Source organism: Cibotium barometz, chromosome 24 (genome assembly GCF_041138505.1).
Source record: "Cibotium barometz isolate CiBa-2024 chromosome 24, ASM4113850v1, whole genome shotgun sequence".
In the NCBI taxonomy this organism is placed as follows: domain Eukaryota; kingdom Viridiplantae; phylum Streptophyta; class Polypodiopsida; order Cyatheales; family Cibotiaceae; genus Cibotium; species Cibotium barometz.
Genome location: NC_141069.1, coordinates 40495929 through 40521609, shown reverse-complemented (window position 1 = coordinate 40521609; position 25681 = coordinate 40495929). Strand labels below are relative to the sequence as shown.

At 39.5% G+C, this 25681-nt stretch overlaps 1 pseudogene; it reads left to right on the top strand.

The window, feature by feature from the left end:
• The first annotated feature begins 23730 nt into the window (after positions 1-23730).
• LOC147625295 (uncharacterized) lies at positions 23731-24566 on the top strand (annotated as a pseudogene).
• Positions 24567-25681: the final 1115 nt, after the last annotated feature.

The following is a 25681-nucleotide window of genomic DNA, read 5'->3' as shown; positions in this document are numbered from 1 at the left end:
TTCCTGTGGCACCACATCTGCATCATCTGTGTCATCAAGGTGTATGACACCTTCTCGGACTTTAGAGCTCTCACCCAACTCGACAGTAGCTGGTACAATAGGTTTGGGGGAGGCATACTTCAAAAACTTCCAAATTATATCAGCTCTGAAACTATACACATAGTTCGAGTTGAAGCTATCTTCTCTCATCTGCAATGAGATATGATGATTTAGAACACTTTGTACCAATATCAAATTTTTTGAAGCTAAATGAAAATTATTTTTTCTTACAAGCTCTGGCTGTCCTATCTCAAAATAGCTTGAAAGTATATATTTGGCACTAATCAGCACTCTCCAGCCACAGCTACTTGAATCATCTTGTTGTGGTGTCTGGATAGTTGGAAAGATATGTTAGAAACTGTTAATGTCTGAACAAAATAAAATTATTCAATAAGTTCAAAGGCATAGCATGAAATAGACATCAGTAGAGGGAACAACTTTCTACCTCTAAATCTATTGGCTCTATTGAATCCAAAAGATTGACATTAGGAGGACACTGATCCAATGCATCTAGAAGTCTTCTAATACAACTGCAATACATATAATTCAGTTAGTGTGCATTAAATCCAAATAATGAAGTTTAAAGTTAAAAATAGCACACAAACCACTTACAATTTCACCTCTCTGTGTGTGTTTCTAAGAGAGTTGAATAAAAAGCATTGCTTCTGCTGGATGTCAATAGAAGCAAAGCTCCAGTGGTCACTGTATAAGGAAAAAAGCATTAAGAAATCAAAGGCTACAAGAGTACTTAATCTTGAAGAAAAATCCCAAAAGAAGCAGCCACACACATACTTGTTATGGTATGGAAGTAGCAAAATATCAACATGATCAAAATCACAGTGTCTGAACCAATTGGAAATATCCATGGGAGTTTCCTTTGGATCTCTTAACTTGAAGGAAATTGCAAGATCAATAATATAAACTGTATGCTGTACAGCATGGTTCAGCCAGCTTCTCATCATGCTACATTGGACAAAACAATAATTAAGGTAAGGTGTAAGGGAGGAGGTACAATAAGGATTGTTTTGCAAACAAATGTAAAATAAAAGACACTTACTAGAGCATTGCAAGAATGATAGTATCTGAGCAATACTCATTCTTATGAGCCAATGCTGCCAAGCATGCTTTTGTCAAGTCAAAATTATTCTCTGAAAAATCATCTTCAATATGGACAACTATGTTAGGGCCCAGCTCCTGCAACCTTCTCTGTATTTGTAGCTCCATCTGTACAGTCTCCACATCTATAGCAGATTTGGATTCTTCTATTTGCTGCTTCAGTGACTCCTCATAAGCAGCTTTCCCTCTGGTGCTCATTGAGTGGGTCACTTCAACAACCTTCACCTTGTTTGCCTTCAATTTCCTTGTAGGTGGAATTAATAATATGTCTCTCATTTTTATGTCCTGCCATTCCTCCACAGGATGGACCAGCTTGTCATACCTCCACCACCTCACTCTGGACAATGTGTTGAAGTCCTTGGCCATCAGAGTTACCCTGTGAGCATGGGCTACTACAAGCATTGCATCTTCAAAGTACTTCTCCAAGTAATCCTCTGCCATTTCCTGTAAGGAAAGAATGGCAGTCCTGTTCTACCTGAAACCAAGGTGCCAGCTATCACAAATTTCTCTCACTAGCCTCTGAAAAGGTGCCTTGGGGATTGCAAAGCCTATAGCTTTTTGTTGTTTCCTGATCTCCTTTAGCACACCTGCAGAATGTTTTAACCTCTTGGACTTTTGCTGCAGCATGCTCATTGGCTTCCCCTTCCTGCCATGTGCAACTCTTCCCTTTGGAGGCACACTAGATTCCTTGACATTAGCCCCAGCTGCTGCTGCTGCAAGCCCTGGCCCCTTGCCAGACCTCCTTGCAGTTGCCTTGGTTCTTGCCATCACTCTAAAAAGGTCCATACAAAGCAATGGAAAAAGATTACAACCATGGAGAACATGGAATGATAAAAGAAGGTGATGACAAATTGGATAAAGCAAAATTGAACAATTTGTAACAAAACACGATTATGATAATTTGAAATTTCTAACAGCTCATCATCGCGTTTTTCTGCAAATACTTGAAACAACATGCTATTGCATCCCTACAGTAAATTCTCTGTCTTTTTAACTATAAACAATATGTATTGAGTTTATGCAAGAAGTATGCAGCCCTGAATAGCCTAGAAAGTTACAAAATCACAATGAAATTTGTGGATGAAGAAGCATTTTCAAATTTGCAACAAAATGCGATTTGGGTTGTTTGAGATTTCTAAAGCCCTCTCCTCGCGTTTTACTGCAAATTCTAGAGGCAGCATACTTGAACATGCCTTTAGTCATTTCAGTGTGTATACAGCTTGGTGCAACATGGATTGAGGCTATAGACATCAAGAAGTGATCAAGCTCTCACTCAACAGGCCCAAATAAAAAGTCTTCCTGCTTCTACATGCAGTGGAGAAAATCTAAGAAATGCATATAATATTTATCATAATATCTAACCTACATCACATCAATCAGTACCTTACCCTAATATACTATTAAACAAGAAGAGAAGGAAATAGATTGTCTTACTAACCTGGAAGCTATCTGCAGGTGTGCTGTGCTGATGATGAGTATCCTGTGCTGGGGATGAACCTCTGCTGCTGGTCTGGATGCTGATGGTGTAGAGTAGGGAGGTAGAGATGCAAGAGAACTGAGTTAGGAGAGTAGATTATTGCAAAATACAAATAAATGAGTTATTAAATACCACACGTGTGAAATATAGTCGTTTTTTAACACGTGTGTCCCACCCAGATCTTTTGGAATTTGAAATTTGACACGTGTGAAAGTCACTTTTTGCCTTGGAAATTGTGCCAATCATGATTTCATAATTAGATCCATTAATACCTTTCCCTCCCCGTCTTCCATCCCTGCCAGCACCCTCCCATCATCCTTTTCTTTCCCACTCTGATCACTTCCTACCCAACACACTCCATCCACTCTGCAACCTATCTGAAGACTACTACCATTGCCAGATCTCCAGGTTACCAGTGCTGCAGCTCAAGTTTGGAAGAGAGCAGGAGAATCTCCAGGGCTACTCCAACAGTATGGAAGAGGAAAAGAAAGGTCAGAGATCTATACCCTTTCCAATGTTTTCTGATATATATTTCTTCCATCTATGGAATTCTTGAATCTCAGTGCCTAGAAATCTAGTAGATCACCCTAGGATTTGATTAGAGATGGATATGAATAGGACTTAGAATTTTGCAACAAAATGCGATTATAGTGCTTTACATTTTCCAAATGCTCCAAATCGCGTTTTCCTACAAATTCTGATATTTGTTTCAGTTTTTATTTCTTCCTCTTTGTTTTGCTCTCTTTTGCCCTGGGGAATTCCTCCTAATACCATTTACTGTCCTGAACATTGTGAGATGTCCCTAGCATTTGATTGGAGATGGATGTCAATAAAAATTTAGAATTTGCAACAAAATGCGAGGAGAGCACTTGACATTTTTCAAATGGTTCTGCATCGCGTTTTGTTGCAAATTCTTGTGTCCCTTTTGGTTTTTACTGTTTCCTCATTGTTTTGCTTTCTATGTCCCTGGGGATGTCTTTCTTGATGATGAGAAAGGTTTTTGCTTTGGAACAGTTGATTCTCAGGCCCCTCCTTTCAAGAGGAAGCTGGACTTTTCTGCTGCTATACTCAGACCACAGCAATCACCAGGTGATTCATGTGTGCTCATGAAGAGAGTTGTTTGGTGATATCCTATACATTATCTGATTGCATATGTCAGCATATAGAATTCATGTTATATAAATTTTGGTTCAGGCAAAAGCAAGAGACTAGAGCAGAAAGGTGAGTCTTCCCTTTCAAAACAAAGGGAACCAGAAGAGGACAAATCTCCAGATTTGCTCCTATTTGACTTTCTTCACAAGTGCAAGGCTCAGAGGAACTTCCACATATACCACAGTATTTTCAACAGGGAGTTCACTATGAGCTCTCTTTTGGACCATCACAGAGATTTTCTTTCAAACCATTGGGATACCTTCAAACAACTGACAGAGGCAGGAAGGATTGTGGAAGGTGAAAAGGTTTTTGTGCATTTAAATCATATTGTCTCCATTGAAAGGCTGAGGTACCATGTGAATAGAAGGTTTGACAGCCTGCCCGAGGAATATAAATTCAGCTGTAACTTGCACACCAGAAAGTGTAGAGTGCTTGAGGAAAACATGGCATTCCTTATGTACATTGTCTTCCAACAGCAATCTCTAGAAGAGCAAGGGCAGGAGACTAAAGAAGAAGATATATCTGTAGAGCAGAGGTAAAAGAGGATATTCCTGTGGCAACAGATATGGCAGAGCAGGAAGAAGATATCAACCTCGAGGATGAGGGGCTGCAAGTGGCTGCTCTTGACCTTGTTCAACTGAGGACTGAAACTCTTAGGGCAGCACAGCCAGTTGAAGATTTTGATGTTCAGAGCAGCAACTATGTAGTGCCCATGCTTCCAGGTGTCTTGATTGGTGGTAAAGATTATGTTTTCCTCCATGATATAGAGTGTATGTTCAATTTGAGGGAGGACTATGCCATTTCCCTTATTGCCCAAGCTTCAAGGCTTGACAAGGAGGTTGGCATAGAGGATGACCATTCACTGCTAGCTTTGGAAACAACTTTTGATCCTGCAGAGGCCCTTACTATTTGTTTCAAAGAGGCTGAAAATTTCCAAGAGCCAGATGAAGCTGCCTTCCAGCTCACCCAGGAAGCTATGAATCTCTCAGCACTTCATAAGGAAAAACTTAAAGAAGAGGCTGGACTGGAGGGGAGAGGAATAAATCTTTGGAAAGATGAACTTCTTGTTGCTGATGAAAATGAGAAGGTATGATATTATTACTTCAAATCAAATGCTTTATCTTGTGTTTAAATGTTTTGTAGTTATGTATTATTGTCTCACTCCAATCTTTTGATACATGGCAGCTACAAATTGAGAATGACACATTCCTCCAGAGAACAAGTGGAAGCAGGCCGGCTGGGTTTGGCAAAATGTCAAGCCTAGCTCATTATATTCATGATCTAGGCAGTGCTAAGATCTTGATTTACCATAGGCATTTGAGCAACAATGGAGAAGCCATTGTTTACTTCTTTAAATGTTTGTCTAGGGTTTTAGGTGGACATGATCTTCCATGGCAAAAGGAAAAGATCATTTTAATAGAGAGGTTGTCCGCCATAGATATATTTGGGGATTATGTGAATAAGCAGGCCTCTAGGGCCTCTTACTTTTTGTCTTACACTTCTTATGCATTAGCATGTGGTGTTAAGGAGCCCAAATGTCTAGAGGGCTATGGAAAACACAAGCTCATAAGGTTTCGAGAGCCACCCATGATTGCATCAGGCCACACAATCCAAGAAGAAGAACACGTGGAGATAGCTGAAGACAAGGATACCCCTCTCAGACAAGCAACAGAGGCAAGCATTGATAAACAGAAGGTCGACATCAAGCCAATAAGGAAGAAAAAGAGTCCAATCAAGTTCAAAAAGAGAGTTCCGACTCGCAAGCCTTGGGAGTAATAGGATTTAGTCATCAAATATAGCACAAACATTATGTTGAAGTTGAACTGATTTGTACAAAGTCTTTGATCCTCATCAGTTCCTTGTCCGTACAGACGATCAGTACCCTTTTGCAATTGTCCCATCACCGTATGACACTTCAGTACTCTTCCCACACTCAGTAGCTTCTAAAAGCGTTTGACACTCAGTACTTTATTGGTAAGAATCAACAGTGTGTCTAGCATAATTAAGTAGTATTGATTGAATTTTTTGTGTGTTAATATATGGATGTATTGATGCTTGTTAATATAGATCACATGTTTCACAAAAGAAATACTTTTGATAGAGTCTCAAAACATATAGGCATAACACCAAGAGTCACTTGTTCCACAGAATAAAAATCTATTGATTGAGTTTGAAAACATGTGGACATAACACCAATAAGTTACAAACTGCTATTCATGTTTACTTGTCCATTTATGGTTTCTAAATATCTTCGAATCCCTCCACTGCAGGGATTTCACTGACGTAAATGAGAACATGTGAACATGTTAATAACATATGTTAATAATAAAAAAAATCTTGTGATCACATGTTATATTCACAAAGCTTTCACAAGGGCCTAAAAAAATTATCATTGTCGGGCATAAAAAATCTTCTTAGGTGGCCATTGACCTGCTATTATGTGAAGATGGTAACATGAGAACATGTGAATAGCTTATTCCCATGTGTAGCCAAGCTTTTAAGGGGTTCCCAAATGGCAAGTGACCTGTTATTTTGTGAACGGTAACATGAGAACATGTGAATAACTTGTTCACATGTGTTATTATCACAAAAAATCTTGTGATCACGTGAATATTAAATCCCTGCTCCACTGTCTATGTCTCTCTGCTGCCATTGAATTGTCCAAAGTTTGTCTTCGTCTTTGCTTTTGGGCTAGAATAAAAGCAAGCTTGACTTTGGAACTAGCAACTTTTCTTTTAGCATGCAACCTTTGTAGAATGCCTCAGTAAAACCATTGGAAGACTTCCTTCAGACTATTTGCCTTTTGACTGCCTTCATAGTGTTGTGTGTGTCTGAAAAATGCATTATGTGCCATGTAGTGAGACTTCTCCATGCCTTGGGTAGACCAAATTGCTGGGCATCCATACTTTTGGACAAAATAGGGAAGGCGGTTGTAGATGATATGATGTTTTCACAAAGACATAAGAATGCATAGTAAGTTATAAAAGAAAAGAGGATCACACTTAAGTAAAAGAAGAAGACATCACTTTACCATGTAGTGAGTTATATTGCAGGCTGTCCATGCGTCTTTCATTGACTTCCCAAAATGTTTAATTGCCTCTTCAAAGTTCTTGTAATCACTCTTTGTCCATGTTACATTGTCATAGAACATGAAGAGTTGATCAAGAGACCTCCACACCTCTGCCTTCACATTTCGTGCTTCCCCATCTGCCTCATGATCTTTCACGGCATTATGGACTTGCTTCCACAATCCATAACTAATCCTTGAAACTGTTCTACCTTGCCTTACTTGCTTACTATTGTGTTTGGGTCGAGACAAGAATCTTCTTGCCTTAACACCACCAATAGAGGGCTTGATTGGTACCTCCTTGCCATTGGTAGACTTTTTAAAATCCTTTGTGATATGAACATCACCTCCATGCAGACCTATATCGGATAACACTTTTTCCAATGCATGAAGAGCATCCTTTCTATTTCTTTCGGGACAGAGTTTCCAAGCAAATCCAATATACAAAAATACCAATTTCTCAATAATTTGACATAGAGCATGCAATGTGTATATGTGAACATTACATAGTGGAATGTCAAGAATGGCCTTGAAGTCAGGGTCAACTTTATCTCTATTAGGTGCTCTCTTCCACCATTTGGAATCCATTACTTGAGCTGATTCTTTGCAGTAAAGACAAGGAGACTTTGATTTACCTCCTTTACTAACGTTATACATGCACTTAAGTGTTTTAAGATCCCCCGCCATATGCCACTCTACTTGAAAATCACCTTTTCCTGCAACATGGAGATTCTCTCCTTGCACTTGTCTTTTAATTATTCTTGGTATTTCCGTGTGGTGAAACACCCAATCTAGTGTTTCATGGTCTTCTGTCTTTACCTGTGATTATACAAAACAAAAGTCTTACTATAAAAGATTTGAAAACATTGACTAAAATCAAGTACGAAATAAAAAATGATCATACCTGGAATGAGCCCAACCACCATATGTGTTTCTCCAACTGCACACTAAAATACTTCGAACTCGCTTCATTCAATGATGTATCAAGTGCTCCATTCATCAATGTGATAGTAATCCTTTCCATTTTCTTTTCCTTTACAACCTCACACTCATCCAGTTTGATAACAAATTTCAAAATGCCTTTGCACTCTTCAAATGTTATTCCATAAAACTCGACCATTCTTCTTTGAAGTTGTTGTAGATCTACAAATATATTGTTCCAAGGGTCATACACAGTGGTTCCTTTACACCATGAAATATTTCTTCAATATGGATATATGGTCCAATAAACTCATCTATACTTTCATTCAAATGACCTCTTATCTTCCACACTGTTGCTGGATTTGGTAGTAAAACTCGTTTAATCCTTTGATCTCTCAAAGTTGAGGATATCGCATGGAAAATCGAACTATATCCCTTCCTGCTAACTCCACTAACATCAAGAGCCTCTTGGATTGTAGTACCATCAAGTTGATTATTGGATATAAAGTCCTCTACAACATTGCGTTTGATTGTTTTGTATTTTTTTTCTTCAATCAAACCTTTTGCTACACCACAAGAAAGCAATCCTTTCATTTGTTTAACTGGAAGAAGGTTGGGATCCATATTTTCTTTTGCAGGCTCCAATAGTTTCCTATAGTAACAATATAGTAACAACACAATATGCCTATATTATTCAACACTTCCAATCCTATTTTGCATTAATGGACAAAATAGATATAGTCATTTGAGAGCATTTTTGAGTATAAAAAATAAAAAATTACAAACTAACCTTGCTTCTTGAATTCTTCGCTTGCATCCACCAGTCCTAGCCTTCAAATTTGCAATGTTTTTAATCTTCCTGCTTCGTTGTCTATCTCCAAGCACGGTTCTCTTCCTTCTTGATCTTGTCAACTCTTTTTTACTCTTTGAATGCTCCTCAATTTCATTCTGCACAACTGCTGCTCCAATTTTGCACGAATAGCTATCTCTTGAATCCTGGCTCCCTTTTCTTGTAGGTACATTGTTTTATATGTTTCTGCAAATGCAGATTGTGCTGAAATATAACCAAGAAGTCCATTTTGTCCATCGCCCGCAAACCTCAGTAGTGTGGTTGGATTGACAAATGGAGGTGTAGAGTTTTTTACTAGACATTTTGGATATATACTTCCATCACACCATAAGTCAATATGTTGGAGCCCTTCTCTTCTCATATTTTCTCGTTGTTGAGCATTTAGCACCGTATCCTTTCGTCTTTTTTGTGCTGGAGCATATTGTTCTTCTAAGTCGATGTGAAGATGGTATAATCGCTTCTTCTGAGATTATAACTCACTTGCAAAGTTGGCTTGTCAATCTCATAGTCTTTTTGTAACATGAATTGTGGAAGTGTGGCGGTATCCATACAATCATTAAGTTCAGTGATGGATTCTTTATGAGAGGCCTGCACACGTCGTCAAAAGAGATGCGAAATCTTCGAGAAACAAAAAAAATTAAGGAGATATTTAATGCAAAATCGTGTTAGTTAGACAAAAGATTATCTTATTCTTTTCTGAACTGACAGTTCAGTGGTCCTTACTGACAGTTCTGAGCCACGTTTTCATATTTTATTATTTTTGAGATCTTTTAGGAGAGAAATAAATCGAAAAATAGTGAATTTCTTACAGGGCCCCAAAATGAGCTCCCTTTTTCCCTAATGATGCAATTATAAAACTACCCACACCACTTACACACCCAATATGAAATTGCCTTTTTCTTAGCATCAGCTAACTTTAAAACAATCCTTTAATGAAACCATAGTACCACTCATCACAATCTTCCAATTTATCCGGTTGATTCATAATTTCCCATCATTCCTTCATCAGAGTATCTATGGCATCATTGACAACTAGAACGCTCACCACCTGTCCGCTCAGGGGCCTTTTCAATAGTTCCTAGCCCATAATACTCGACAATATAATCACTTATAAAAATCAAGTTGGACTCTCGTTGAAGATCAGCAAGATCAACCAACAGATCCATAAAAAGAGCCATGGACTCATCCATTGAAGACCAGCAAGGTCAATCAACCAGATCCATGCCCGATTTCAGAAAACAACTCTTACTCCTTGTTCCAATATCTTCCTCGACGCACGCGTGGGTATCCTAGGCGACCCAGAGCCCGAGCACCGTATGGTCAGCACCCTCTAGGATCCTTCGCAGGTGACCTAGCGCTTCACTCATAGGCCGCTTCCTTGGTCCCTCATCCACCGTACCGGAAGCTCACCATTTTAATCGAACCGAGGCTAGTCAAGACCTCGGTCGACCTTGCTATGCGAGACGTCCTCCATTGACTCTCCGTCAGCAGTTGCAACTTTAATAGTTAGGTCTTCATGACCTTAATCCACAAGACGGTCAAAATGCTTCCCCAGCATTCTTGACATAAAACAGTCATTTACAAATAGTCACAAAATACAGTTTTTAAATCGAACTCTCGTCTTTCCACATTATCCCTCCTTATCCACATTACTTATTCCACATTCCATTTATATGTGTACTCATCCAATCACATCATTTTCCATCTCTTCACTTCAGATTCCTTCACATTACATATCATATATTCACATCCATATCCACATCCATACATCCACATCCACATCCACATTCACATCCATACATCCACATCTACATGCTTACCTCCATTTTCACATCCTCATTTAGACATCCACATCCCATATCCACATTCATACATACACATCCATATCCATATCCATACATCCACATCTACATGCATACATTCACTATCACATCCTTATTCATACATCCACATCCACATACATACATACATCCACATCCACATTTCCATTCACATCTATACATCCACATCTACATCCACATACATACATACATCCACATCCACATTCCACATTCACATCTATACATCCACATCTACACTTCTCAAGGTAGCCCTTGCCTTATTGTCGCCCTCCTTTGGAGGTACCAATGGTTTTAGCGGTAATGAGCATGTGGAAAGACTTTGGGAACCATAGGTAAATCTTTACGATTGTTCGCTGAGCAATGTTAACCCTTACCCTCTAGCTTGAATCATGAAGGAGATGAAAGGCAAGAGGCTATGTGAAAATTGAGGTTTCATGCAAAGAGAGAGAAGTGCAGTTTTTGTGGTCCAATATCCAAATTTCAACCTCACTCGGGTGTTGGTTTCTTAAATTGATCATATGGCTAAGAAGCTCTTTCTATGCTCTTCCACTCACGTAACTAATTTCATTGATGATCAGAATTTCTACCAAAGTTGCTAATTTTTAGGCGAATTTTGGCAGTTTTATAGTCTTGTAGTAAAATGCTCATAACTTTTCGCTCGGTTGTCCGTTTTTGAAAGTTTTTATATGGGCACGAAGCTCTCTTCAAGCTCTACGCACCTATATAATCTTTTTTTACACAGCCTATATGGATTTAAAACTGCAATTCTCTATGTATTTTCGTTTTTATAGAATTTTGGTTGTTTTATAGTCTTGCAGTAAAATGCTCATAACTTTTCGCTTGGTTGCCCGTTTTTGAAAGTTTTTATATAGACGCGAAGCTCTCTTCAAGCTCTACGCATCTATATAATCCTCTCTTACACAGCCTATATGGATTTAAAACTACAATTCTCTGTGTATCTCTGTTTTTATAGCTTTTTGGCCATTCTTTCTTCTTCATCATGACTAATTCCTCCTAATCTCTTATCAAAGGCCAATCCCATGTGTCTTATCCTCTTGTAAGTGATTGCTATATTCATTTGCTTTAATATGTTCTGACCAAATCGTCCAATTCGAACGGATGAACCTTACCAATATTCTCCGTATGTTTCCGTTCACATAATCCTGAGTCGGAAAGTTTTCTTCCAACAAAGAATCGCCCTCTTGTTTGGAGCTGCAAGACTGGCTGAAATTCTTGCTTCTCCGGAGCCTTTCATCTTTCCTTCCATGAATTATGATCTCACCTTTGATGTGTATATCTTTATCTTAATCTAGGGAGAGAAAGGGAGGTGAGGAGGCTGTGAGGTTTCATACAAGTGTGTTTTGATTCTGAGAAGTGACCGAAGTCCAAACCCCAACTTCGTGTCACATCTTTTGGTGGAGACGGTGGGCAGGTTTTACTTAGAATTATTCTATTTTAACCTCAAGGTCCCGCATGATTAAAGGAAAGTTGTTTTGAAATAAGTAAATTTTCCTTGTCACTACTCATCTTTTGGTGCAAGATGTTCAACATTCCCGCATGATTAAAGGAAAGTTGTTTTGAAACAAGTAAATTTTCCTTGTCACTACTCATCTTTTGGTGCAAGATGTTCAACATTCCGGTGTTCCGTGGATCGGAAGGAGAAGACCCGGGGAGTTATCTCCGAGAGTTTAATCGAGCATGCCGCTTGACGGGTTGGTCTATGAAGGAGAGGACAGAAATACTTCCAGATTTCTTGGAGGGTGTGGCCTTAACTTGGCATGAGGCTTTGCCAGAGGAGTCCAAGAATGATTGGGAAAGGTTGACCAAAGCAATGAAGGAGAGATTTGGGACAGTGGAGTCGCCAAATGCTTTACTATTGCAATTGGATCAAATTTTCCAAAAGGAAGGAGAGTCAGTTTCTGCCTTTTCAGTGAGGTATGAAGCCTTATTCATCAAATATCAACAAGCTGCTTTACATGTTGTTGCTTCTTCTTCTTCACCTTCTATGGAAGATTCAAAGAGTTCTTTAGCGATGGAGCACCTTAAGATGAGCAAGTTTATTAGGGCTTTAGATCCCCGCTTGCATGGAAAAGTTCTTAGCAAAGATCCCACTAGTTTTAAAGAGGCTCTTCGTATTGCTTTGAAGAAGGAGGCCACTCTTCATATTGAGTCCACATTCCAATCTTCTCCAAGTGTGCCAACCCCACCACGAGTAGAGATAGCCTCAACATCTCAGGTACAAGCTCCATCCTTGGATCATAACATTGCACAACTTATGGCAGAATTTGCTGATTTGGAGTTACACTTAGTCAATGCAAGGCCACCTAGGGTTCCACGAACTGAGGATAAACCTAGGGATAGAAGTAGTGTCACATGCTATGAATGTCAAGAGAAGGGGCACTATCGCACTGAGTGTCTAAAGTTGAGAAAAAGTGAGGATAAAAGTTTAGCACTTTTAGAGGAAACATGCTCAGAAGAAGAAGAGGAAACATTGATGCCATTAATGGCAAAAAGGGGTCGTAAAACTAGGAGTCAAGAAGAAGAACAAGAAGATAAATCTGAAGAAGAGGAGAAAAATAAGAAGAAGAAGAAGTCATCTAGGAGAAAAATTGGACAATCTGACTTTCCTCTTGGACAAGGATCTCTTAGTTATGACCTCTTGACAGATCTTAGGGAGAAAATAGCACAAATCACATTTGGACAGCTTTTGGCACTCTCTCCAAAGCTTAGAAAGGAATGGGGTAAGTTGGCTAGCACAAAGGAATCTAAGAAAAAGAAGAAGAGGGATAATGGGACTCCTATGGTTTAGAAGGTGGATATTGATGTAGGAGATGATGTGCCTGTGATTGATGTCATCATTGAGGGGCAAATAATTTCTAATGCATACATTGATGGAGGTGCATCAATCAATGTCATGAGTGAAAAAACAATGAAAGATGCTGATTTAAAGTTGTCTTCTACTAACTCTCCCTATCGCATCAAACTTGCTGATAATACTAGGGTGAAAACCTTAGGAATTGTCAGGAATTTGGGAGTGGATGTATGTGGTATTTCTGTGCCTACAACTTTCCAGGTCATTCCTATAAAGCCTGATACTAGGGCTTACCCATTGATATTGGGTAGGCCATGGCTTCGCCAAGTGAAGGCAATTCAAAAGTGGGAGACAGGTGATCTTATTCTACAAGGTGAGAATAAGAAAGTCCACTACAACATCGAGTCGTCGCAAGAAAGTGGTAAGAGATGAACCTTCAACTTCCAAAAGTTCAGAGTCAGAGTCATCCGATGAAGAAGAGACAAGTGGTAGCTCCGAGGATTCCATCTCAGAAGGAGAGGTGGAGGGAGTTGCATTTGGTCTTTCCCTGGGAAGGGATCAAGGGGATGCTGAAGACAATGGAGCCTTGGAAGGGGAAGCTTCGTCAACTATGTGCAAGAAAGGAGATGTGGACCTCACTAGTCTTCACCAACAGAATGAACTTCTTCTTGATGAGTCCATAGCAGGTATTGAAAGGGAGAATTACTTAAAAATGTTGGATGGATTTCCTAACCTGTTTGCAAACAGCTACTCACAAGTACGCCAAGTTACCTTAGTAGAGCACAAGATTGATCTCAAGCCCCAAAGTAAGCCTGTGGTACAGCGGCTAAGGCGTTTGGGAGTAGTGCAAGCAGAGGTGCTTAAGAAGGAGGTAACTAATTTGCTTGAAGCTGGATTTATTTTTCCAGTAGAGAATTCAGAGTGGATTTCCCCAGTTGTAGTTACTCCCAAAAAGGGTGGAAAATGGCGTGTGTTTGTGGACTTTCACCCTTTGAATGCATGCACAAAGAGGGATTATTATCCTCTACCCTTTCAGGATGAGATTTTGGATCAAGTTGCAGGTCATGAATTGTATTCAGTGTGTGATGGATACTCTGGATACTTTCAAATCCGGATTTGTGAAGAAGATCAAAGGAAAACCTCATTTATCACCCCTTGGGGAGTGTATGCCTATAGAGTGATGCCATTTGGCTTGACCAATGCACCAGCAACTTTTCAACGCTTCATGAGTCAGGTATTTGCACCTTACTTGGGGAAGTTTATAAGGGTCTTTCTGGATGATTTTTGTATTTATTCAAGCCACGTGGATCACTTGGAAAAGTTGAGGTTGGCCTTGCAAAGTATTGATGATGCAAAAGGGTGTCTTAATCCTGGAAAATGCTGCTTGGCACGAAGGAAGGTGGTTCTCTTGGGACATGTTATCTCAGAAGAAGGCATAGAGATGGATCCTGAGAAGGTGCAAGCAATTGTGGCCCTCCCACCACCTACCAATGTACAGGAGGTAAGGAGGATTTTGGGTAAAACATAGTATTACCAACGCTTTGTTGACATGTTCTCTGAAAAGATGTATCCTATAAATCTGTTAACAAAGAAGAATGTTTCTTTCCAATGGGGGCCCGATCAAATTCAATCTTTTTGTTTGCTCAAGGAATGAATGAGTCAAAGTCCAATTGTGCAGCCTCCTAGGTGGGGGGAGAACTTTTATGTGAACCCAAGTGTCTCATCACATTCAGTGGGTGCTATACTCTTGCAAAAGGGAGAGCAAGGGCATATGCAACCAGTGCATTATGCAAGCCGACAACTCACTGATGCCGAGGAGAGGTATGGTGAAATGGAGAAAGGTGGTTTGTCTCTTGTTTTTGCAGTAAAGAAGTTCAGGTCATACTTGTTACCTCGCCCTTTTTTCTTCCTCACATCTCAACCTTCTTTACAATTCTTGGTCCGTAAACCCAATCCTGCAGGAGGGAAGTTTGCAAAGTGGATTTGTGAGCTTCAAGAATTCTCTTTCAGTTTTATTACAGAAAACACCACTAGGGTCTCTCTTGTAGATTTGCTTACCAGGAAGGAAGAGGAAGAAGGAACAGGAGCAAAGGAAGAAGTGTCTGAAGATTTGGAGACACCACCAACTGCTTTCACTATGCATTTTGATGGAGCCTTTAGCCCTTCCAGGCAATGTGGGGCTGGGGGGATAGTTTTATTTGATCCAGAAGGAAAAGAGGTATGGGCCAAGGGTAGGGAATTTCCAAACACTATATCAAATAATGTGGCTGAGTATAATGCATTAATTTGGGGACTAGAAGATTGCATAAAAGATGGAATTGAAGAGGTAGAGGTTAAAGGGGATTCACAATTGGTCATCCGACAAATGAAAGGAGAGTATAAGGCAAGGAGTCCTAATCTCCAAGAATTGCATAAAAGGGCAATGGAGTTGAAAGAAGCTTTTGGGTTTTGTAAATTTGTGCATGTGAACAGGAAGGATAATCAAAAGGCTGATGAATGGGCTACTAAAACCTTGGGTTCTTTCAAAGAAGCTACTCTTGCATTAATGGATACAGGTTGGCCTGAGCTCCAAGACGTTCAACACTATTTAGATACAGGATACTTCCCTCCTGGATTGAATCCTCAACAAAAACAAAGGCTTACCAGGAAAGCTCATCCTTACACCATTCTAGGGGATGTTCTTTACAAGCAAGGTAAGGATAAGATTCTTAGAAGGGTAGTGAGCCTAGAGGAGTCTAAAAGGATTATGGAATTATGTCATGAATGTTCAGGTCACTTTGCCTCAGCCAGCACAAGAGGATCCTTAACACAGGGTATTATTGGCCTCGACTCAGCAAAGATGTCCATGAGTGGTGCAGAAGCTGTGAAGTATGCCAGGCATATGGGCACAAGCAATTGGTTCCCGGATCCTTAAACCCTATCCCAGCATATGGTCCATTTGAAAGGTGGGGATTAGATTTTGTGGGTCCACTTCCTCGTTCCTCACATGGGAAGTATTACATACTGGTGGCCACCCACAGATTATGCAACAAGGTGAGCAGAAGCAAAGGCAATGGTCAATAATAAAGCAGTGGGGCTGTGGCATGCTTTCTCAGGGAATACATATGTGCCCGATTTGGGTGTCCATTAGAAATCCTTACGGATGGGGGGAGGTCTTTCAGGAATGACTTGATTGAAGCTTTGGTGCAGAAATTAAAAATAAAGCATGCTATGTCAACTCCCTATTATCCCCAATGTAATGGTTTAGTAGAAAAAACTAATGGACTGCTTTGTGGATCTTTGTCTAAGCTAGTGGATACTATGAAGAGAAAGTGGGATGTGCATTTGCCAGAGGTCCTATGGGCCTATAGGACAACTCACAAACTCTCTCTTGGTTTCACACCTTTTCAGTTAGTTTATGGAATGGAGGCTATTTTGCCAATAGAATTGGAAATCACAAGCCTTCGCACATCTTTTGCACGCTTGAATAATGAAGAAGAAACACATGCCCAACGCCTAGCACAACTGGAGATCTTGGATGAGAGGCGACTTCAAGCACTTCAAAATCTGGAGGCTGCACAACAACGGCGCAAGGCAAGGCATGACACTCTCACAAAGAAGAAGAAGAAGCCAGAACTCAAGCAAGGAAGCTTAGTCATGAGGTATGATGGCCGTGTGGAGAAACGGCTAGACAAGAAGCTTCTTCGACGATGGGAAGGCCCCTTCAGGATAAAGCAAAAGTTCAAAAATAACACCTATCTTCTAGAGGATGCAAGTGGCCAAGAGGTTCCCAGTCGTGCCAATGAGTACCGGCTAAAGATATTCTACCCTCGAGCACCATGGCCAGCAGACCCCCCAGACAAGCATGGAGGATCTGCTGGGGGGGGAAAGATGTGATGTGAAAAATTGATATCTTTCATTGTCAATTTTGTGCATATTTTGATGGTTTTGCAATGGTAATAAGGTGGAAGCTTGTCCCACAATGGAATAACGGCGTGGTGATGCGGCAGCTTGGCAGCTACCCTGATAACAGCATTCTATCTTCAAATATAATGGTTTTACTTGATTTAGGGTGCACACATTATAAATGCCACAAGTATGCTTGATAAATACTTTCGTATGGTAGATAGGCTAGTGATGTGGAAAATAAAAGTGGGCCTTCATGCTCACATGGATTTTAATTGTATTATTAATATGGTATTCATCATAAGGCAACAAGTTGGGGAGTGTGGAAGGCATGTGGAGGAGTGTGTAGAGGTGCATAATTGGGAAAGATTCTTCTAGAATGCCTACATGGAAGAGGATAATTCCGCCATGTGTAAGTGGGATCTCCACCTACATGCCACTTAGGCTTGGCTATTATCTCATCACACTCTCAAAGTAAAAAAGTCTTCAATTTAATAATCAATAGAAGACTTAGCCTAAGAGGACAATTGATGGTGACATCTACCCTTATGTCACTGAAGGGTTAAAGATTTCTATGTTGTAATTTGTAACAATGGAAGAGAGGGTGATTCTCCACCTATAAAAGGAGCCCTCCTCTCCCTTTCAAATCAAGGAATGAGCCTCCTCAATTGAGCATTTTGTGTCATTGCCATTCTCTTATCTTCAAACCCTTATTCCAACACTCTCTTTACATGTGGATGTCTCATTTAGCATTAACTCCTCATGCTTAACCCAATTTTGGACCTCTTTGATGATTCATGATAAGTGGGATAAGGAGTTATTATCTTGGCGGGCCTGTGACTTCTCAAGGTAGCCCTTGCCTTATTGTCGCCCTCCTTTGGAGGTACCAATGGTTTTAGCGGTAATGAGCATGTGGAAAGACTTTGGGAACCATAGGTAAATCTTTACGATTGTCCGCTGAGCAATGTTAACCCTTACCCTCTAGCTTGAATCATGAAGGAGATGAAAGGCAAGAGGCTATGTGAAAATTGAGGTTTCATGCAAAGAGAGAGAAGTGCAGTTTTTGTGGTCCAATACCCAAATTTCAACCGGTAATTACTTATCACTCGGGTGTTGTTTTCTTAAATTGATCATATGGCTAGGAAGCTCTTTCTATGCTCTTTCCACTCATGTAACTAATTTCTTAATCCCTTACTTCATTGATGATCAGAATTTCTACCAAAGTTGTTAATTTTTAGGCGAATTTTGGCAGTTTTATAGTCTTGTAGTAAAATGCTCATAACTTTTCGCTCGGTTGTCCATTTTTGAAAGTTTTTATATGGGCACGAAGCTCTCTTCAAGCTCTACGCACCTATATAATCTTTTTTTTTTGCACAGTCTATATGGATTTAAAATTGCAATTCTCTGTGTATTTCTGTTTTTATAGAATTTTGGCAGTTTTATAGTCTTGCAGTAAAATGCTCATAACTTTTCGCTTGGTTGCCCGTTTTTGAAAGTTTTTATATAGACACGAAGCTCTCTTCAAGCTCTACGCATCTATATAATCCTCTCTTACATAGCCTATATGGATTTAAAACTGCAATTCTCTGTGTATCTCTATTTTTATAGCTTTTTGGCCATTCTTTCTTCTTAATCATGATTAATTCCTCCTAATCTCTTATCAAAGGCCAATCCCAGATGTCTTATCCTCTTGTAAGTGATTGCTATATTCATTTGCTTTAATATGTTCCGACCAAATCGTCCAATTTGAACGGATGAACCTTACCAATATTCTCCGTATGTTTCTGTTCACATAATCCTGAGTCGGAAAGTTTTCTTCCAACAAAGAATCGCCCTCTTGTTTGGAGCTGCAAGACTTGCTGAAATTCTTGCTTCTCCGGAGCCTTTCATCTTTCCTTCCATGAGTTATGATCTCACCTTTGATGTGTATATCTTTATCTTAATCTAGGGAGAGAAAGGGAGGTGAGGAGGCTGTGAGGTTTCATACAAGTGTGTTTTGATTCTGAGAAGTGACCGAAGTCCAAACCCCAACTTCGTGTCACACTACCATTCTCCATAATCCCATTAGAGAGAATGGTACTATTGCCATTCTCCATAACCCCAATCCTAATGACCTCCTATGCCTTTCTTAGAGTCATGGTGGAGAATGGAACTAGTGCCATTCTTCCCCCACTATGTCTTTATTGAAGGTACGAAAAATTTTTAGTGCCATTATTTCATGTTCTTTTAAAAATTATACCATATACCTTTCTTAGAGTCATGGAAATTGCGAATAGTGCCTTTCTTAGAGTAATGGAGAATGGCACTACTGCCATTCTCCATAACTCTATGGGGAGACTGGATTTTTTACCATTCTCCCCATAACCCCAAGGTGGAGAAAGGAATTAGTGCCATTCTCCACTCCATAACCCCATGGTAGAGAATGGAATTAGTGTTAATATCAATAACCCCATGGTAGATAATGGCATTAGTATCAATCTGCATAACCCTATGGGAAGAATGGCACTACAACCATTCTCCATAACCCCATTCAGAATAATGGCACTATGACCCAATAGTGACACCCTATGCCTTAAGTACCCCTTACACCTTTATTGGAGTCATGGAGAATGGAACTAGTAATATTCTTCCCCCACTATATCTTTCTTGGAAGTATGGAGAATGGCATTCTCTCTTGTTCTATTCCAAATTATCCTATATACTTTTCTTGGAGTCATGGAGAATGGCACTACTACCATTCTCCATGACACTAGTACCATTCTCCATAGCCCCATGGGAATAATGGCCCTATTGCCATTCTGCACAACCCCATGGTAGAGAATAGCATTAGTGTCAATCTCCATAACCCTATGGGGGAGAATGACACTACTATCACCATATGGGAGAGAATCAAACTAGTGCCATTCTTCCCAACAATGACCCTATGTCCTATTCCCAATGACCCCCTACATCTTTCTTGGAGTTATGGAGAATGGTACTAGTGCCATTCTTCCCTCACACTGTCTTTGTTGGAGTCATGGTTGGAGAATGGTACTAGTGCCATTCTTCCCTCACACTGTCTTTGTTGGAGTCATGGTTGGAGAATGGAACTAGTGCCATTCTTCCCTCACACTGTCTTTGTTGGAGTCATGGTTGGAGAATGGAACTAGTGCCATTCTTCCCTCACACTGTCTTTGTTGGAGTCATGGTTGGAGAATGGAACTAGTGCCATTCTTCTCCCACTATGTATTTCTTGGAGGTATGGAGAATTAGAACTAGTTCCATTACCTTTTGTTCTATTCCAAATCATCCCATATGCCTTTCTTATAATCATGGAGACTAGTGCCTTTCTTGGAGTTATGGGAGAATGGCACTGGCATTCTCCATGGGAAGAATGGCACTATTTCCATTCTCCATAACCCCATTGTGGAGAATGGCATTAGTGTCAATCTTCATAACCTAATGGGGGAGAACGTCACTACTACCATTCTCCATAAACCCAATGGGGAGAATTACACCAGGGCTATTCTTCCCAATGATCCCCCATCCTATTTGCATGACACCGTATGCCTTTCTTGGACTCATGGAAAATGGCACTTGTGCCATTCGTCCCCCACTATTTCTGTCTTGCAGGTATATGGACCATTTGGCACTAATGCCTTTCTCTCTTATTATATTCCAAATTATCCCATATTCCTTTCTTAGATTCATGTGGAGGTGTGACAAATCTAGTTTTCTACTAGTATACTTCTTCTCTAGAGACACACCATACATTGCCACATTGCTGTAGGAGTCCTACTCATATTTTAAATTTTAGTCAACTGCTTGAGCCTAATAATGGTGAGACATGCTCTTCTCAACCACATAAATGCACAAGCAACCTCTGCGATAATATGTCAATTCTTCCTCTCAACATCACCATTTTATTTCAGAGTGTACCTACAAGTGAATTGCCTCTAAATTCCATGCTTTCTCAAGTACTCACTAAACTCATTGGAGAAGTACTCTCCCTCTCCATTTGACCACAGGCACTTAACTTGCAAACCTATTTGCTTTTAAACCAACCTTCTGAAATTTTGTAAGTAGGTAAACACTTCACTTATCTCTTTTATGAAATAAACCCACACCTTCCTTGTGTGGTCATCAATGAAAGATACATAGTAACGACATCCTCCCCTTGATGTTGTCTTTGTTGGCCCCCATATATCTAAGTGCACCACACAAGTTCTCTCTTACTTACATTCCTATTAGGAGGAAATACATGCTTTGTTTACTTTCCAAACTGACATGCTTCACATACTTTTATGCATTCCATCTAACTTAAGCTTTGGCAAACCTATAACAATTTATGAATTCTACATAGACTTCAATTATCGCGGGCTGCTCATTCACATGACCAATATGTTGGTGCCAGATTTCTATATTGGCCATAATACCTTGTACAAACATAGCAGCTTTTACCTCAGGCACGCTTACATCCAAAGTAAATATTATGCCCACTCTTTTTCTCTGTGCAACCAAATGACATTTGTTGTTAAATTCCTCAATATCATAGCCCTCAGGGTTGAATCTTGCAAACCTTGCTCAACCATCTGCCTAACAGAAATCAAATTCTTTGTTATGTTTAGTAAATAAGGTACATCAAACAAATATCTCATCTTGCCATCCTACAGCATAGCCAATGGCACATTCCTAATGTGAGAAATAGGATGGGCCATGTCCCCCATCTCTACATAACATGGTTTTTTCAAATTTTTGACATTTTTAAACCACCCATGACAAGTCATGTGGTTAGAGGCTACCAAATCCACACACCATGCATCATTACACAGCTTGGTTTTTTCAAATTTTTGACATCTCTAAACCACTCACCCATGACAAGTCATGTGGTTAAAGCATCTCGAATCCACATACCATACATTATCATTGTTTATGAATACATCTCCAATCACAAAATTTAACATGTGCTACATAACCCCGGTCTCTACGTAAGTTGGGTTTTCCAAATTTTTGAGATCTCTAAACCACTCACCATGATAGGTCATGTGGTTAGAGCCTCTCCACATACCACATACATCATCACTATGTATAGCTATTTCCATAGTCATGTTGAAATGTGAAATGTAAAATTGACGAGTTTTGATGTGTGAGCTTATGTTTGTTTAGGAAAACACCTTATGGGTGAGATGAGATATTATGTGAGATGTGATTTATAAAAGTCACAAAAGAAGATGTGGGATAGAGATTGCCACATGATATGATGATGTATAAAGGAGATTGGGTCAATGGCTATGTATATTAGAAGCCTTTTATTTGTATGGTTTATACAACATATGCAATAGAGTATTGTTGAGTGTGTTACTCTCTCTCTCTCTCTCTCTCTCTCTCTCTCTCTCTCTCTCTCTCTCTCTCTCTCTCTAGCAATGGAGTTCTTGATGTGCTTCAAACCCGCCATAGTTTATGTTTAATCTATGTTGCACAACACCATGATCAATCCCATATTAGGATTTTTAACATGGTATCAGAGCTAGGATGGACTCTTGATTATGGTGGATATCTATGTATAATAGTTTTTATGAGAGTTCATTTGATTAAGCATATTGTATGATTTTTTATCTTTTATTATGAAAAAAAATTAAGCACACTCATTATCATTAGTATTGTATTTGGAGAGAGATTATGTTGTTGGTGATTGGGAGAGATAATGAAGTTTCTTACAAAGTTGAAAATGAAGATTTCAATAATATGAAGACCTTTGGAGTCTACATCATCAACAAAGAAGCTGGTGTCTCAAAGATAAGGTTGGTTTTGAAGTTTTACCTCAAAGTTTTTTGGTTTGAGCATGAGAGAATGCTCAATGTAAAGAAGGGTTGCTAGTTTATGGCATAAGAGGATCCCATGTTTCTTTGCAAATGGGAAAAGAGTGGAGATGCAGGCTTGTCCAAGGGGCAAGCAATTATGGGCTGAGATTGCAGCTCATGTTTAGCTCACGAAAAGGGGTTGAGCTTGGTAATCTGGTCATGGAAGATGAGTGAATTTGTGTGGAAGATTTCCAGAGATTGTGAACCTGTAGTTTCTCTAAGGAAACCAATGAAAAGAAAACACCCTTTAAGATTTGGCATGTAAAGAGGAGAGGCATGCAGGTTGTGAGCTCAATGGGGAGTTCAGTAGAGCCATTTTGGCTATGTGGAAACCTCATCAATGAGATTGAATGTAGTAAGAACCAAATTCAAAGGAGCCAAGAAAAAGGCTCATCAAAGATGGTGAGAGAAGTGGATCGCCACTATTTGTGGAGCAAAAAGAAGGGTTCAAGGCCATGACAGAAATGGCACCATGTTTGGTGGAGTATTTGCAAGAAAGCATGTATATGGATTTGGCTAGGTGATACAAGATAAATTTGTACATGGAGCCACTCGCTGCTTTGAATCTAGTCTTGTGCTTCCATCAAGAGAAGAGGCAAAAGCAGCCCACTGTGTTGATGATGATGAACAAGGGGATGCTTATAAGTAGCACACCATTTTGTAACAAAAGAAGCTCCATGACATGGGTTGTGATTGAGCTTCTAACACACACACACACACACTCTCAGCGATGCGAAAGGAGGTTGGCCAAGAGAGCCTAGAAGAGCCCCTACATACCCCTAACCTACCACTAGAGTATGCTCATGGAGTGGAAGAGGAAGATTCATTGCTCAACATTAGGTTACATATGTCACGTGCAAGCAAATCATACATAGCAATGATGTTGTTCATGTCATTCAAAGCGCAATTGAAGAGGCGGATACCAAGATGAATGAAGAGGAGGATGTGATTCAGTTGTTTTTAGGTTCCATGGATGATGTGTGTGGAATTACAGATAAAGAATCAAATCAGGAGGAATTCCCTGAAATCAGATTTGCTGAAGAGGAATTTTTGGCAAATATGTCAGTTCAAGAAGAATTTCCACCAGAAAGATCCGCACAGGAGGATTTGCATCCAAAAGATATTGCAGAATTGATATTTGAATCCCATAAACAGATTTTGAACTTAGAAACCCAATGTGCTGAACAAACCTTATAGGAGTTTACACATGCTGATTGTGATGGTTTGCGAATTCAAGCAAAAAGTCAAACCATTGTGTTTGATGTTGCCGATGATCATGGAAATCAGATTTTTGATTTTGAATGTTTTGAAGGACATATTTTGATGTCACAGGTTGATATTCAACAAGGAGATGTTTCAGTTGCAAAGAATTTGAATAAGTGGATTAATTTTTGGTCTGAATCAAATACATGTCTTATGGATCAAATTGAGCAGGAGGATTGTCAAGAGCAAGTTGTTAAACAGTACAAAGCAGGTTTGACAAGTTTGGAGGATCAGTATATGATGTTTGACATGCAGGATGATGCAATTTCAAGCTTTAGATCGATGGATGTGCATTCTGAATGAGATGTGGGACAGGTTGTTGTCAACCCAAACGTACTTTTGTCAGAGGATGTGTGTTTTAAAGCTGATGAGCCAATAGAAGTGGATTCTTACAGAATGGGTTGTCATATGTGGATGACAAATTCTAAAATATAGATGACGGCAGATTGTCAGAATTCAGATTTTCATGTGTTGCAGACTTTGAAGTTGCTGATTGGGCAACAAAAAATGCATTATAGAATGCATAGTGATCACTTTTTATGGTTTGTGTATTAGATCACATCTAAACAGGTTCAGAGGATTCCAGAGGCTTATATGCGGATTATTTTCCTGATTTTTTTGGAATTTTCAGATTTCAGAGCAAACTTGGTTTGTATACATCTCAGTAGGTTTCTTGCATATTGGTGTCATATTTTCATAGAGCAGATGGCCAAATAAACCTACAGGAGTTGATTGAGACTGAATTTGATGGTTGGAGGATTCAAGCAGAATGCCAAATTCATCAAAGGGAAGTTGCAAAAGTTGTTGAGGGTCAAAGTTTTGGTTTTGAAGTGTCAATCTTTGATTTTGCTGTCAAAGGTTCAATCTAATCTTAAATATGTTTTCATTGAGAAGAAAGTTGGTGATCAAATCGACAATTTGGCAGATTTGGGTTCAGATTTATTTGACAAAGGTAGTTTTGATAGCATTCAACTTGGAGGATGTCAAGTGTAGATATTTGATGAATGTGAAGCAAGTTTTACAAATCTAACTATGTCACACAACAGGTGTGGAGGATTGGATCAGATTCAAGGCAGAATTATGATGCAGAATTTTTAAGTGTTCTGGAAGTGTTATCTGATTTGACAGTCAGGTGTGGAGGATTGGATCAGATTCAAGGCAGAATTATGATGCAGAATTTTTAAGTGTTGTGGAAGTGTTATCTGATTTGACAGTCAGGTTTCTTTCATTTAGCTTGACAAGGGAGTATGGTCCGATTTTCAAAATGCGGAGGAAGCAATATTTCAATGAACGGATAGGAAGTCAGATCAGCAAAAAGTCAGTAGTGTAGCAGATTAGTCGAAAATCAGTGGAGGATTATGTTGCAAATGGAAAGTTAGTGGATATGTAAAATTTCAAAGAGGAGGATGTTTTGATGA